This window comes from Lichenostomus cassidix, chromosome Z (assembly GCF_008360975.1).
Source record: "Lichenostomus cassidix isolate B80296 chromosome Z, HeHo_3.0, whole genome shotgun sequence".
NCBI lineage: Eukaryota > Metazoa > Chordata > Aves > Passeriformes > Meliphagidae > Lichenostomus > Lichenostomus cassidix.
Window position 1 is genome coordinate 29,156,783 of NC_139511.1, and position 13,789 is coordinate 29,170,571.

At 40.1% G+C, this 13,789-nt stretch overlaps 1 long non-coding RNA gene across 1 annotated transcript in view; it reads left to right on the forward strand.

Moving 5' to 3' along the window:
• The first annotated feature begins 3,845 nt into the window (after nt 1-3,845).
• Nucleotides 3,846-13,789, forward strand: part of LOC146424615 (uncharacterized) — a 56,526-nt gene continuing 46,582 nt past the window's right edge. The window contains exons 1-2 of the long non-coding RNA XR_014846721.1: nt 3,846-3,994; nt 7,836-7,974. This is a non-coding gene — a long non-coding RNA (uncharacterized LOC146424615). The remainder of the gene's footprint in view (nt 3,995-7,835; nt 7,975-13,789) is intronic.

The following is a 13,789-nucleotide window of genomic DNA, read 5'->3' on the forward strand; positions in this document are numbered from 1 at the left end:
ACACACATCCAGGTGACAAGGCTTTACAGATTCTTGATGAGCTTGACATTTCTGAGACAGCAAAAGTGTAAACATAGTAAGCCCATGCAGCGCAGAAACTGAGGGTTTAGGAAATAGCAGATTGTGTGTATCTTTCCTGGTGCCAGAGGGAATACAGCAGATCTTTCACTTTGAAGTAACAGAACCACAGGATGGGTCAAGTTCTCAGGGACCAGAGTGGGTCATCTGGTCCAGCCTCCCTGGGTAATCAGGGTCACCCTAAAGCACATGGCACAGGATTTCATCCAAACAGTCCTTGAATATCTCCAGTGAGGGAGACTCCACAACTTCTCTGGGCAACCAGTGCATGCTCACCTGCACAGTAAAATAGTTCTTCCTTATTCCTTTTTCCTCATACTTGGGTGGAACTTTCTGTGCCTCAGTTTCTACTCCTTGTCCTCTTGGCCCAACCCTTCCCAAAGCTCACTGCAGTAGTTGGAGAAGGTTCCACTGATTGCAGCAAGTTTTTCTTCCTTTCTCAGTTATATTCCTGTAGGGCCTTAGATCTTTAGCTTTCTGCTCAGTCCATTTTCTAGTGGGAGAATGGCAAGGTCAAATGAGGCTGGAAGGGTCTGAGCTGCAGTCCATACCTTGAGCACAACTGTGGGAAATTACTTCCTCTCCTACTTCACTTGTTTTCCTTTTTTTGTCTGAGGAAGGTGTTGCTGTAGAGTTGTAGCCCTCAAACCTTTCATTGTAGAACATGGAAGGTTCTAATCAAAAACAGGGAAGGAAATCTGCAAGGATGTGTTCCCATGATAGGTCTGTCAAAGTAATAGTCAAATCTGTTTGATAATACAAACAGCATAAGTGAATCCTACAGTAGGGAAATCTAACAGTTAAAAGTGAAATATGAACAGATCAGTACCATGTCTTCTGTCTTTCTTCTATTCAGTGACTTTCCAGAACATTTTGAAGACAGATGACTCTCAAGAGCCAGCAACAAATTTTAGAGTTAAATTTTGCATGACACAGAAGGAATGTTTCCCCTTAAATTGCAATGTCCTAACAAGAGGACAGCTTGCCTGCTGAGGTCCAATGTCCATGACTCCATAGCCAGCCAGCCAGCTTGCTTTCCTCTTATTGACAGTATGATTTCCTCTCCCTCAACTGGTGGTTACACTGCATGACAAATTCACTGCCAGAAGCTCCAGGCAGTAAGGCACAGCATAGCCTGGGGAGATGTGAAAGCTTTCAGTCTCCAGGAGTGTCTGCTCACCTGATGCCACCTCTTGCTATAAAGCATGAATTTGCTGCTTAGAAGGAAGGGAGAGAGCCACGGTATAGCATGGATATCTCCTAAGGGAACGAAAAACCAGCGAGTGTTGTCCTAACAAAATTATTTGCATTGTGTGTCTGAGAAATAACCACCTGTAGATAGAGTGTGATGTGAGGCAGAGGCCTTGAGCTGAGAGAACACTGAGAATTTGAGGAGAAAATTCTTTGTGTTTGCTGGTTCTGTTCCTCTGGTTAATAGCTGTAGGAAAAAATATACCTATGATATCACATGAGATGTTTGAAATACCTATGGGGTTGATTCCATGGTTGGAATGAAGATTCCTAAAGAAAGCAGTTTTTCCAAAGAGGTCAGACCAATGCATTGTTCAGCAAGATTTGAGATGCCATTTAATATCCTGGAGTGTTCATGAGATATTCTCCATTGGAAATAAAATGCATATAGTTTTATATCATGCCACTGTTCTTGTAATGGTAGGTCAACAATGGCAAATCTGAAAAGATTTCAGTCTTTGAATGAAGTTGAAAGATTTTCCTGTTTTTTTGGAATGAAGTCAGAATTGCAGAGATTTCCATAAAAAGAGAAGGAAATGCTTCTTCTGGGTAAGCACATTCCCTCTACCAGTGGGATTACTTCGCAGGCAGTATGTTCAGGGTTTGGCCTTGATCCTTTGGGCTGTTGGTCATATTCACATGGCTTTTGCCACAGTCCCTGACTCAGGTGGCTGGCATTCATCCCAGCATTCCAGCAAAGAAGACCAGTGGTATGCTGAGATGCTGGTGATGCTTTGAGTAGAGATCAAACAACTACAGGTGTTTGAATTCCTGCTTATTGCAGAGCAGAAAAGCCTTGCAAAGTGAGGGCCTTGCTGCCCTTGTAAAATCCTTGCTCACTTCTGTTACTTTGGCTAACTAGAAAAGCATTCTGGGAATGACTCACCTAAACTAGAGGTGAAAAACAAGTTACATAATTGTAAAAAAATTATTAGAACCAATAAGTGCCCACACCGTGGGGCTCATAGTTAGTTACATCTAATGACTGTTCCTGTCGTAGTCTATGGTGGTTAGTTTAGCACATTTCTTGTGGCTCACAAGTATGTAAACTCATAACAAACTAACAGTTTTAGAAACCCTGGATTTTTGCAACAAAGTGTCTTCACCATACCATCCTAAAAATCATATGTTTAACACCGAAGCTGCTATGCTTCTCTGTGAAAGACATCACCTATCTAGCCAAGAACTTGGATCTCATGCTGTGATTCCAGCCTATTTCCCATGCTAGGAGATCACATGAGTAAACCATAGGAATGTGATTGGTGCCTCTGCCATATACAACATATAGAATTACTGTTTAGGGAAGGCATGTATCTTTCTTGGGAACATAATCTGAAGCACAATAGGTTATATCAGACTTTCACCTGTAATTAATCTCGGCAGGTTTTCCTGAGTAAACAAACTGATTTTCTACTGATGTATTCTGCCATAGGACTAACTGTAGTGTTTACGGCTTCTCAGAGCAGGATTTCCCACTCCTTTTCTTTTCTGTCTCATTGATTACCTTGTTTTCTGTTATTTTTGAGACAATGATCGGCACAGCTTATTTTTAAAAAGACCACTGCAAATTGGCATTATTGTTTTTCCTGGTTTCATAAACAAAAAAGCTTTCAATGTATCTCGTTCTGTAGTGCTACTCTTTTTTGTTCTTATTGACCTCAGATGGATTGATTGTTGCATAGGGGGTGCTTGGTTAGGCCACTGGTCTGAGAAAAGCCAGCACTGAAAATTGATGTCACTTGGGCTAGATACCCAAAATCCCAGACCAGCAGCCCGACCAGAGGAGCATGTCACTTGCATTCAGCTGCTATCACTGGGGAATTGTTAGGTCCTACACCTTTAAAAGAAGTGATTCCAGGCTTAGCTATTGGATTGTGTTCTTTCCCCTTGCTTCCAGATCAAATAAATCCTGTGAAAAGTGTTTTGCTGTCACAGCATGAAAAACAATGTGCTTTCGTGGTCTCTTAAAATATCTCAGGAAACACCAGCTCTCAGCTGCCCTGAAGGTATCTGCATGAATAAGAAATCTGAAGTGTGTGTCCCATTGATGCTCTGGATCCTGCTTATCTCATCCTGAAATAAATTTCATCTTTTAAATACAGAACTGGAATTTTCAAGTTTCATCCTCCTGGCAGGAACAGATGTTTTTGTGTCCTTTGCTGAGATATAATCTAACCTTTTTTGTACTAATTATGATTAAACATTAAAAATGGTACCTTGTAGGCTACTTCCCCATTTTTACAATTACAAGATAAAACACACTGGAAGGAGAACCAAAAGAGAACAGGACATGTCTTTACTTTGGCTGTGAAGCTTGTTTACCACTTCACAAGCCAAGCCTATTGTATGAGTGAGAATAATCCCTATGCCCTGAATAGAACTCCCTGCCTCTAAATCTAAATACAATTTGCAGAAGACAGGACTCCTTTGTTGCTGTGTCACTGTGGCAAAACAGCAGCACAGAGTAAGTGACTCCTGTGAGGTCACCAGCAGGACAGAACTGCCCTGCAGTCTCCTGGAGCTCAGGCTAATGCCCTGTACAGTCAGATGGAAGCATGGGACCAATGCTGGAGTTTTGTGGTAACCAAAGGATCCCTTGTAGTACCTGACTCAAGAAGGTGCTTCCTGTGGTGCAGGAATGTTACCAGCTATTGCCTCCTTCATGGTAAGAGGATGTAATTAGCTCTTATTAAAGCAATACTGAATCCTCTGTGGCTGCATATGAAAGAGTCTGCAGGGCACTTTTGTTCTGTACCTGCCTATATTGCTGCATCTGAAGCTGGTAATGGAAATGATGTGATCATGTTTGGGATATTTTGACTCCCCTGCTCTGCTGCATATGACAAAGGTAAAAAGTAAGGATGAGCTGTTCTGTGGGGGAAAGTCAGTGGAACGACATGAAAGCTCTTATCAATTTATGCTGCCTGGGAACTAAAACCAAAAAAATTTTTAGAGACACAAAGTTCACCCTTAATTTCAAGTGTAACAAGCCAGAGAAATGTCTATATTAAAAGGCAGCCATAAAACCTAGAAAGTTTCCTGATGCTGTGATTGACTGGTAGTTCAGATGGGGGTGGAAGAACCAGCTCCCTTTTGGAATAGTTTGGGAGGATTCTGAATTTGGATTTCTGCATCAAATGAGGATTTTTAAAGCATTTTTAAAACAAACAAATCTTTTATTTGTTTTAATGTGTTTTCAGTTATAAGGGGATCTCAGTTTTGGTTTTGCCTTCTCTCCCTCTTCTCTTTCTCCCCAGAAGTTACCAGAGAGTTGATCTGAACTGTGTTCCATCAACAATGAGAACATCTGTAAATTTCGTAAATGTTTACAAGTACTGTATTGAGTCTACCCAAGCCTTCTCCTATTAGTTTAGATTATTTCTGGTCACAATCATGCTCAGTATCTGGGCTCTGTCAATTAGATACAATACAAGGAAAGACAGAGAGATCAGGTTTTAAAATGTACCTTAAAGTATCTTTTGCACTGAAAAGTATCAAAGATATCTGTAAAAACCTGCTATGGATCAATAACTGGCAATTTGTCTTGTGAACTACTAAAGAAAAAATAATGCTGTTTCTTGTTCTATTGCACTCTATTTTGAGTCTCAGAAGAATTTTACTCTTTGAAGTTTGTGTACAGACTGATTGTAGTGTGTGTGTGGACCTGGAGTTATTCAGAATCAGGGGGCACTTGCTGAGGTGCAGGCAGCCTCCACTATCTTTCCGAGCTTGTTTATGTGTGTGGTGAATAATTTGTTTTGAGCTCAGAAACAAACTACAACCTCTTGCATGACTGTTATGTTCTTCTCTGAATTTTCCAGGAGCACACTGTTCCTACATTATCAGTTAAAAAAAAAATTTCACTTTCTATGCTAGTAAACATTTCAGTGCAAATTTTCATCCTCTGAGAGCTTATTATACAGCTGTTATTTATTGTATGTTTGAGAGAAAAAAGAAGTGACACTTTGTTTCTGGTCTTTAAAAATAAATGTAGCTTTTTTTTTTCTTTTGAAAAACAAAAATACTTTACAAAAAAAAATTTAAAAAAAAATTAACTTTCCAAGAACATGTACACCTCCTTTTATCAACAGACTTCTTTGGACAAGATGATTTAGGTAGGCAGTTATTCACTATATTCAATGGAATTGAAATTCTATTCTCCCTCACTTGGCTGTGTGTTTAGGTGTTGCCTTCCCAAAGCAAAAGGGACTTTACAGAAGATGCTTTGGGATCACTTGGGCTGGAATGTAACACATGGTGTCTATATTTGGCACAACAATGCTAGGCAACAGAAGACATCTTTCCAGTCTGCTATCATTACTTCAACCTACTCCCTACATCAGAAACAGGCTGATTGAACCCTTTTTTGTTAAAGCTCCAAACCGTGACTTGATTTAACAGAGAAAAATAAAAGCGAAGGTAGCTAAAGAAAATTTAAATAGCTGATGGTTTCCATTTGGATGGCTTGTATTTTCAAACATATACCTGCCTCAACTGTGTTGTGCTGTGTTCCTTGTATTTGGTAGATTATACTTGATGATCCCTTGCTTGTTTTTGTGGACTACTTGTTTACCTCTCCTTCCTCTAGCTGCAAAGCAAATCTCTAAATATATAGGAAGCTGACATCACATGCTCTTCCTTTTATATCTGTGTCCCTATGTATTTACATAATTGCTGGAAGTTATTAGCAGGAAGGATTGCCTAAAGAAGATTTTTGTGCAGAGAACACATAAACACTCATGGCATATTTTGTGGGGAGAGATCTCTCCTGTATAAAACATCCAGTTAAAGCTCTAAAAGACATTTGGATGGCTGCTTCTCAGCACCCAGATATTTGTACTGTTTTTTCTGTTAGTGGCTTAGATCTTGATGAGTTACATCTTACCAGGGAGAGGCCCCATACTGATGATGCCTCAATCAGGAGAGCAGATGATAACATACTTAATATACTTACTACTCTTTACATGGACAACTTAGTAAACTCCTGCAGCTGTCACTCAGAAATTATTGCACTTCATTCAATGGGTTGAAAAGTATCACCTGGCTGAGAATAGGGTCTCATGCTTAGAGATGTTCTTTGAGATTTATAGGCAAAAAACACTGCAAAAGGGTTAGCTATTTTTAGAAGATAAAAACAGTTTAGAATAATCAACTTTCTGGTGGGAGAGACTTTTGAATCTCCGCAGTTCATACAGGTTTATATAATGCCACATTTCTCTTTAAAACCACTTGGAAAAAAAATAATTTCAAGAAATTAAAGTAACTTTTCATGAGGGCTTTATTTTGGCTAAAACAAACTTAATACAAGCAAAATAATATGCTATATGAAATGTTCTTTTACCCTGTGTTCCATTGACACCAGAACAAATTCTTACTGTTTTAAATGCTATGTGTTCTGAAAGTCCTTCTTAAAGAATGTCATTATTTGTTCCATAATGGCAAAACAGCTGTGAGAATAAAGAAAATCAGACATGGAAAATCTAGTGGCATTTCATGCTCTTGTAGTTACACTGAAGGTAGTCAATCACCCTTTTTAAAGGTAGGTAAGGAAGTTTCCCACAGAAGGAAACGTATCTTATTGGATATTTCTACTGCTTCACACCCTGTTAGTCATTTACTATGTATGGCTTTGCGTCAAACTCCTCCACTGAAACACAGACTAAGGGTGGGAAAGTGGAGAAAATCCAGTCAGTTCACATAGTGCTTTGATTCTCTGATGCCCCTAGCTGATGCCACATTCTGAGCTGACTCTGTGAAGGGCTGCAGGAGTTTTCATAGGCAGCTGCTGGTCATGTTGTGCACCATCAGAAGAGAGGCCTGCACCTGTGATGCTGACTGACATGAAGACTGATATTGGCATTTCTATCTGCCCTATGTCTACAGAGTTGTGGTTTATAAACATTATTCACAAGGTATTTTGTGTACACAGTGCTCATTTATGTAAGATAAATCCTTGACGGAGGAAGAGAGTTACAAATATTTACCCTTTCTTCAGATACTTCTATCCTTGAGACAAACATGTGAATTTGTTTTTATAGTTAATGTTCTATAAAAATCCATTTACTGTACACTTAATTAATTTTTTACACCCGCTACCCAGTGCTAGGAGGCAGATCCTTCTTACTGACTCCAAAAAGCCATTGTCCCTTGAGGTTTCTGAAAGCATGAGTACCGCCCTCATCAGCATGAAAGCATGTGGTTTGAGGGGTGAGCCGGGGTTTGCTCCATATCTGCAGTGAGCTCTACCAGTGAGCCCCACCAGTGAGCCCGCTTTTCTTGCTAGGAATGATAGAGGGAATATCCACTACCTGCTGAATTATCCCTGCAAGACTAGTGCAGAGGATGTGGCTCTTACCTTGCAGCTTCCTGTCATTTGCACAATTCTTAGGAACACTTAATTCCTTTCTGGAAGTAAGTGAGTTGCCAGCAGAGCTAAGCCTTGTGGGGTTAGATTGATGAGGGGAAAACTGTTTTTCTGACTGCCCTTCTGTTTTTCTGCCTCCTAGCAAACAGCAGTCAATACAAGTAACTGCAGGAAGCAAGGTGATCTTTTATCTCCACAGAGGAAAGTTGAAAGGGGTTTCAGCTCCAGCTGAGTAAAATGCTGATGAAATGGAAACACAATTTCTGGTTGGACAAATCTAGGTAAGTGTTTCACATTTCCAAAACTTTTACTTTTTTGATAAATAAAATTGGAGTTAAAAATGCAGATTGAATTGCCCATGGCATCTATTTAAAAAAGATTTCTTTAGGAACAAAGAGGTACCTTTCCAGATTAAATACAAACTATAGTTTAAGAAAATGCTTCGGAAAAATCTGTTTTAAAATACAAAGAACAGTGTAAATCCAGCTCAAAGTTATGAAAGGCTTTTGTGTTGCAGGAGATTTGTCCATAAATTCCACACAGGCTTGTTCTAAATGTCATACTTGCAGACTTGTCTTCTTGTATTTGTTCCTTTGTCTTGGCAACTGAATTCAAAACATGCTTTTGTTAGCAGTCTTCTACACCTTGCAAATAAGAGTCAATGCAATTTTCTTAAGCAAGAAATTTGTGTGATGTGTTTAGGAAAAGTCCATGGATCAATTTTTTTCAGCCTAAAACTTGATTGCTTACCTCTGAATTCAAGTTAAGGTAAGCTCAGAGTATTGGCACTTTGACATCTATTTTCCTCTTTTGCTTTTACTCCACAGAAACATACTAACACACAGGTGTGAAGGCTGAAACTTTGTGTTAGTGGGTCTAAAGCTGGGGGAGAGTATTACAGTAAGCCTGCAGAATCCTTTTAGAGATGGCTGTAACCATAGCTTTGGCTGGGGTACTACACAAAAGCTTGTGCTTTGGTGATGGCTAAGAAATATTAGAAACACCAAAAGCTATGGCCTGGAGAGATCTTTATAACAGGAATGGGGTAGTCTTAGTGCCTGTTTGTTGGTTTAGGCTTGGGCCTGATAATAAGCAGGTGAGGGGCATTTGGGAAAAGCCCAAGGATTTATGCCTAAAAACTGTGCTTTTTGTCTGTAATTTCCTGTGCGGTGGCTGCTGAGTGACTTGGGGCATGCAGGTTATGAGTGCAGCTGGCCAGGTGCTGGTGTAAACAGACTCAGACTGAGCAGAGGAGAACCTGGCTACATGTTTGTCAGTGAGGCTGGCCTGCTCGTGTCAGAGCCTGTTGGATGGGCAGGGAGCACCTGTGCAGGGACCAGACCTGTGCCAATGGAAACTGCCAGGGTGGAAATTGGCAGAAAAGCAGTGCAGGATGCTGGGACATGCTGCAGGTTAATTTTTGTGGCCTAGGATATAGCTAACGCTCTGGATGAGTAGGATAAAATGCCTGATGCTTGGTAATGGGGATATTTTCTCCTATGTCTGGAGCCTGGCTGAGATGCTGGGTGCTGTGCTGTTTAGGGGCAGTGACCTTACAGAATCACAAGAAGTAGGAGGACGCAGAACTGACTTTAGGTCTAAACTGCCACCTTTCCTCAAGGAAGTCATATTCCCACACCCCAGCCCCACTCTCATAGCACAAGAAATTAAATAATTTGTCTGATGAAACCACAGAACTAAAGTCAAAGCTGCAGGTCACAGCAAATCAAGGATGTAAGGGCAGTTGTGCTCAGGTGACATGTGCTGTTCCTAGCTTTCCACTCACTGATTAGACAGTAAGAGACACCTAGTCCTCCTTTCATTCCCTGTGAGTTTTGTCTACTCCAACAACACTGAAAACATGTATATGGTACTAGTGACAGAGACAGGGCAATATGAGGGAGAAACAATTCACTGGATTCATAAGGTAAACTTTTCCCTACTAGGTTGGTATGGACATGTCAGTGATGATCTTGGTGCCTCTGCTTTTTGCTCCTTTTTAAGCCTTTGCTATTCAGCACTGAATTGTGTAGCTGCAAACATTACTGGGCTTGAAAGCACCATTAGCAGAAGTGGTAATTAAATAGACTCTCATATGTGCTCTCTCTGCCCAAGATCTGCTTGGTTGTGAACTTGGTGGTGAAGCAGAAGACTTCCTTAATCTGCTGCTGCTCTTTGCAGAGAAGTGAAAATGGAAGCAGAGAAACTTCCACCTACTAAACAAGAAAGGAGTGCCTGCCCTGGCTGCAAGAGCATTATTGTGGTGTGCATGGGATGTCAGTAAAGGCAGGGAATTCTGACTTTAACTAATTTTCTAGGAATGTCAGTGTACTCTGAGAAATGCTATGCTCCTTGCCATATGTATAGGGAAGCTTTGAACAGTTCTGGATATATTCTGAAGCTTAATCCTTCATCCTGTTCTCATTGAACAGGCCTTACTGAAAACTTTTGGTGGCTTTGTAAATCCTTCTCAGGTGTGGTATTCTCTTGGAGGTGACAAGTCTGCTGTCTCCTGGCTCCTCATGTTGCTGAAAGCCTGGACTGCTTTTATGTTTGCAGGCTTTGAGCTGTTGGAAACATTAGGTAGGTTCTCAAAAGACCTGAAGAAAGGCCTTTTTTTCTAGCACCTGTCTAACTGTGCCACTGTCCCAGGAAACCAAGCAGATGCCATCTGTAAAGGCTTTGCAGAGTCTCAGATTTTCTCCTATTCTGTGACTGGATGTTGCTGCCCAGATCCTTAGCTCTTACTTGATGCAGAAACTTGAAATGCAAGTAAGAAACCACAGTGGGGTCTGGCTGTGTGAAGCACAGGGAGCCTAAGAACATGAGAGGGTAAATGCCTCAGACATGACAGAAGAGGTATGTCTTTAGATGTATCACAGGCAGTAACTTACATTTATTCTTTCCACCAGGGAGGAATGTGATCTGTTCAGGAAGAAAGGAGGGCTACAGGTGAGGCTGAATCCAAGCAAAATCATGTCTATGGTTAACAGAATCATCAAAATGTTATCCTTGCTTTTTTTTCAGGATGTGAAAATGTATTCAGTGAGACTACTACACATGTGATCCATGTAATACAAAGATTCATTCAGGACTGATGACTCATTTCATGACTTGCTAGGGAAAGCTTCAGTCTTCCCAAAGCTCACAGCAGCTCTAATTTGGCATACACGCAAAAAGAAATTCTCATTGAGAGCTGAGTAGTATGGATAGCACTGCCAACATGTTACAGCCATACCAGATGTTTCACAGCTTTGCAAAATTGACTAGCATTGCCTACAGTGTGCTCTGGAAAACTGTTTGCTAGGTCAGAAAAGCATAAAATAATTATTGGACAGCAATGGAAGCAAGTATGCAGTGTTTGTGTCATGAACAGCCAAATCTATAAGGAAGTTTCAACTTATGTATTTTTTACTTCCCTTCAAGAGAGAAAATGTAAATACAACATGCTGCTAGTAATAGGTGATGAGTCAAGGGAGTAGATGAAAGGGAGAGCAGGGAATGAGGAAGAAAATCTATCTTACTTTTCTTGTCAATGTCTTATTCACAATGTGACTCTTGACTTCTGCTGAAGTTTGGTTCTTGTCCTCCATCTCAGGCTAAGAGAAAGTCAAAGCTAGAGAATACACTGAGGCATATTCAGCAACAAATACAAACATAAGGGTTTAGAATCTTGATTAATTGTTGGGAGATGGTAGAGCACCCCAGGCTACTTTTACTTGATGTGGCAGTCAGCAGAGTAGAGCATAATGTGCAGATGGGACCTTAGGTCCTTGCTCTGTTCCTACAGTAGTGTAGCTGCAGACTGCCTGTTTTTGCAGGCTGCAAACATCTCTATGTGCCTGAAACTGAGGTTCATGGCATTTTTTTCCTTCTGGAACTCTGGCTAGTGCTCTATTTAGATTACAGCTGCTCTCCAGCCCAGCTGAGGCAGTGATTGAAAAAGTAGCCCACAAAGTGTTGGTGACTAAGAATCTGAAATTTCCTTAAGATATATTCTGTTTACTGCTAATTAGTGTGCTCATGTAAATGGACCAGTTCAAAGAAGACATTTCAGAGGTAATTATTTTCCAAGAAATGTACTAGATTTCAAGAAAGAATTTTTGAAGGGGTGCCTGCAAATCCTGATTGGAATTTTCCATCAAAACAAGATGAATTGAGTAATCTCTAAGAAGACTTACTGTCTGTAATTACATGGTACAAAATCCAGCTGCCTTGACTGGCCTTGAGAAGGTCACCAAAGTCACATCCTCTGGTTGGTATATCTGTGCAAGCAGGTAACTGTAGTAGAGAGCTCAGGAAAACAGACTCAAGTTTCCAATTCAATCGCTCCAAGAACTTCTAGAACTGTGTTTCCAAAATGTGATCAATAGGCACCTGCAGATGAATGAAGCAGTAAATTTGAAAGTGTTGATTCCTGGGTCAGCAACTACAGCTTCTTGTGAGATTTTGACGTGAGTACACAGCTTTGGAGTTTATTCCTGGGTCATCCCAATGAAAAAAGAGAGGCAGGTGAGGACCCACCAGTTCCTTCATTTTCCCATAGGCTAGCCAACCTGTTTTGCAAGGGCAAACTTTGAATGTATCAAAAAATCAATACAGTCTAAAACTCCAGACTCACTATTGATTGTGTCTTTGAAATTCTCCTCTTGAATGGTCTGCTATTTTTGTTCATAATGGAGGCTGAAGTCACTCTTCTTGGTTCCTGTGGACTCTGTTAGTTCATTCCCAGGTCCTCCCACCCACTTAACTTCTGCTCACTTCATAATTACTTTTAAAAGGAATTATTTAACATTCTGCTGGAAATAATAGGAATCTTTTCTCTGCCCCATATCTACGAGGGGCAAACAATGCAGTGCTACTGGTGGTTGTCTCAATAATGGGATTTATTTTGTTAAGATATTAGAGAAAATATAATTCTTGGATACCTTTTATAAGGAGAACCTCAAGCTTATAAACACTGTAATACACCTGGCTGGTGAGATCTAAAACTTTTTTTTTTTAAAATTTACATCATTTTTCAATTTACAACTTGCTTTTCGTAGCAAAGGAGTTGAAAACTGCTGTAGATAACTTCTGCATTCCGTCTGCCATTTGTATTGTGAATGCAAGAAAAACAAATGTTAATGGACAACTAAAATAAATTGAACAGTAACTGAGTAATTTATATCTCCAAAACCCTTACTCTTTTTCTGCGTCAGATGTAAAACAGTACAGAATTTAGATGGTCAGCTTGAACTTTCTGGGATTTCATTGTCCATCACAATCTCTGTTAAAAAAACTCTGTCTTGGAAAATTAAGCCTGATTTTCATACTTATATGGTGTTATCTGTATTTAAATCATAGAACAAGCTAAAGTGGATATGTTCTTCCACTTTGTGGAACAATTTTTTTTGTGTGTGAAACAGTACCTGGTCTACAACAGACTGCAGGGCAGAACTGTTTGTGCTCCCCTTATGCAGAGGGACTCCACAGCTTAGAGGAAAACATATTTTAAAGATCAAGATTCTGCCTTTAAAAAAAAAATTCTTCTGATAGATCTTCTTTGGACTCAGCAAGACAGGGAGAATAGGAACTAAAGCATAATGACTAACCCTCTGGAGCAGACTACCTGATCTTATACGGGAGATTTTACTCCAGCATGTTGCATGGATATTACTTACAGATCAAGTGAGAATTTCTCTTGTCATTAAAGACAGAGGAATGGACAATATGAAGTGTTAGAACTCCTGTTTTGTGTGTTCTTTGGATCTAGCAGTATCTGGTGGGTATATGTCTGTCTGTCTCTTCAGTCTCAAAGACTCCAGGATCACTAAGAGTTGTTCACAATTTGGACAAAGGCTTTTGTATTTAAGAATTAGTATGCTGACTGCTGTGGCTGTCAAGTGTAGTCTTCACATCTGTGAATTAGTTCAGAACTCTAACTATTTCTCTCTGTAATATACACCTGAAGTCCTCCATTAGTAGAATAAATTTTATTCCCTTAGCCTTTCTTCATGTTTTAACACTAGTATTGCAAGAATTATTTCGTTGTAGACAGTCAGAGATCGTCTTACTTCACTAATGTCAATGCAAAATTATTAATTCTCATTGGAG